Source organism: Nematolebias whitei, chromosome 1, assembly GCF_014905685.2.
Source record: "Nematolebias whitei isolate Nwh7 chromosome 1, NemWhi1, whole genome shotgun sequence".
Classification (NCBI taxonomy): domain Eukaryota; kingdom Metazoa; phylum Chordata; class Actinopteri; order Cyprinodontiformes; family Rivulidae; genus Nematolebias; species Nematolebias whitei.
This window is the reverse complement of record NC_056498.1, coordinates 9544299-9547297: the sequence shown is the minus strand read 5'-3', so window position 1 is coordinate 9547297 and position 2999 is coordinate 9544299.

Below are 2999 nucleotides of genomic sequence, written 5' to 3'. Positions count from 1 at the left end.
CACAATCCCAACTCATTCTAAAAGGGTCAGGTGGGCTGCAGTGAACGTAGCAGAATGTGGAGTGTGTGTAGTCTTAAACTGGGGTGAGTGGGGGGGGGGGTAATGTGCTGAACCAATGGGGCTGTAACAAGCACTATACAGATTGTCTTTGTCAGTCCACACAGTCTATGTTAGGCAAGCACTAAATCCATTTAAGAGCAAACACACACACAAGAGCACTGTGCTCTCTCACTTACCCATTATCAAGATAAACAGCTATACTTTGGTTTGTATCTTTTTCTTCTGTCGTAACGAAAACATATTAAAACATATTAAAATATATTAAATTAAACAAGTGTTAAAAAGGTGTGTTATAAAAAATGTTGGCAATGAACACTTTCAATGGCTCACCACATTTAGGTTCTGTGTGCTGGCTCCAAGCAGATGAAGGAATGCCACTAAAACTTGTATCTTTGAGATTTGATTGTGCACGTGCTTCTTTTGGTAAATCATGTTTTCCAGTAGACAAGGGCAGAGGAATATGGACAGTTTGTGATACGCCTGATTGCACATAACTTGGGAACCCAGGAATTTGTGACAGGCGTGGACATGATGAAGCCATTGCTACCATGAACTTGTTTTCTATTAGTTTATTTGATTCTGAAGAGAAATTTGAAGGAAGGACATTTTCCTTCTGGTGCCTCACAAAAAAGATCTTGTTATTATTTGCCCAAGTTTGTTCCTGCGTACATTCAAAGCTAAGCCATCTTGCTGATGTAAATCCTGGGATAGACGAAGTAGTGGAAGTGTTTAAGCTAATCATGTCTGGTGGTCTGTTTGTTCTTTGAACAGAAGGAAATCCTTGTACTCTGGCCTCTTTTGGACAGGATGTCACTAAAGTAACCATGCATCTTCTGCTGGTGGAATCCAGCTGTTTCTGTTCAGAAAGTGCCATCAAGACTGTTTGTCTGTCCTGAAGTTTCACATGAATTAGATTTGTTTCACTGAGCCATTCTGTGCATGGAACTGTAGTCAAAGATGCAAATCCATTAATATGAGAAGCACTGGAGCAACACAGTGCAAAACTGATCACATCAGGTTTTAAATTGGGTTTGTATTTAAGTCTGGAGGGAGCTCTGAGAGTCCTGGAAGACTCGAGGGCAGATGGTTCCAAGGCTGATATGGTCTTCATTGTTTCGTTGTCTTGGTTTGGAGTTCCTGTCAAAGAAACAGTCTCCTGTGAAGTATCATCACACCAGACAAGTGGGTTGGAAAGCAGTTTCATTTTTGATGCTCCTTCAACAGAAGAACATCCCGAACAAACAGCTGGCACACTGGATTGGCCAAGGGACGGAAAGCCTGAAATCACCGATTGTCTTGGGCAAGAGGAAGTCAAAGGTATCATGTCTTTTTGTTTGTCCAAGTAAACTGGTGAAAAGTCAATAATATGCAGAACAACCTTTTGTGGTCTGCACATCAATAAACCAAGGTCAGAAACCCATCCCTCTTCCTGTTGCCTGTCTAATGATGAAAACCCTGGTATAGCAGAAAATCTGGGGCACAGGGGAAGAAGGCAGACTACATTTGGCTGATAATACTGAATCTTGGGATGTGGAATAGATGGGAAACCTTTAATACTTGATATTTTGGGACAGGATGGTGCAAGAGACACTATTCCTGTCATTGTTGTACCTCTGTCATATCGATCTATCAGTAGCACATGATTGTCTATCATTTCTGGCTCAAACAGTGTCTTCTTGCTTGCTGTCCACAGTTTGGGAGAATGAAATGATGGAAGTCCTGCTATCTGTGAGACTTTTGAACATGAGCTAGACAGACTCACCATATTTATCACGTCAGTATTAATCTTGATGGCTTTTGGAACAGACGGAAAGCCAGGAATCAGTGATTGTCTTGGGCAGGTTGGTGTAAGAGAAACACTTTCTTTTACAACTTTCTGCTTTTTATTGTTCTGTAGTATAAGTGCAGATTCTTTTATAATAACTTTTTCCCATAAAGGCTGATGAAAGGCTTTCCAGTCTTTGCTGTCAGCTTCCTGTATTGATGGAAAACCAGTTATTCTGGAGACAGATGGGCAAGATGGAAGATTATTAATGCAACTAGACCCATTGTAAATTAGTGTGGATGTCATAGCAGAGGGAAATCCAGCTGTACAAGATTCTTTAGGACACACTGGGGCTAAACTTGTCATGATCCTTCCTTCATAGTCACAGGGTGGATTTACAATTGTAACTGCATTCTTTTTTGTTTTATTTATTGTTGATGGTTTGAAGTTTGTAGCCCATTTTAAGGTGAAACTGTTTTGCACTAAGGAGGGAATGCCTTCAGTCAGCGAGCTCTTTGGACAAGAACCTAAAATGGTAATGTTGTCTGACCCATGGTACTTTACAGCAGGTTGTAGTAAAGATAGTACATCTGGGTGGGAAATATTGCTAGAGAAACTTGGTGCCACACATCTCATTGATTTATTTTTATTTTCTTCTTTTACTGGCATTGCCATGGTGCCATGTCCACTTTTAATGTTTTCATCCAAAACTAGTTCCTGTTGAGATGTTGATGGTTTACCATTCTTTGTAATGTCTGAAATAAATGTCTCTGATATGATGGCTCCATGAAAACACAAACTTTTTGAAGAAACAGATGGAAAACCTAGACTCATGGCCTCCCTTGGACAAGTTGGTGTGAGTAAAGCCATTTCATTTTTATGGCTTATATCATCTGATGCACATTGTGGTAATATTTTCTTCATTTGCATTTGTTTCCTCCAAGCTATGGTTTGATGTGCTGGCCAGGGTTTTTCTTCATTTCCAGGTAATTTTGATGGCATTCCTGCGATGACTGACGTTCTGGAGCAGGTTTCCAGGAAAATGTTTTGTCTGTTGTAAGATTCAAGTTGTCCATATTCAGGAACATGTGCAGCAGGCCAGGAAAAGGTTTTACCCACTGTTTGTTTTACATGTTCATGCAGATGTCTATCACCCTCAGTACTGGACCTTTTA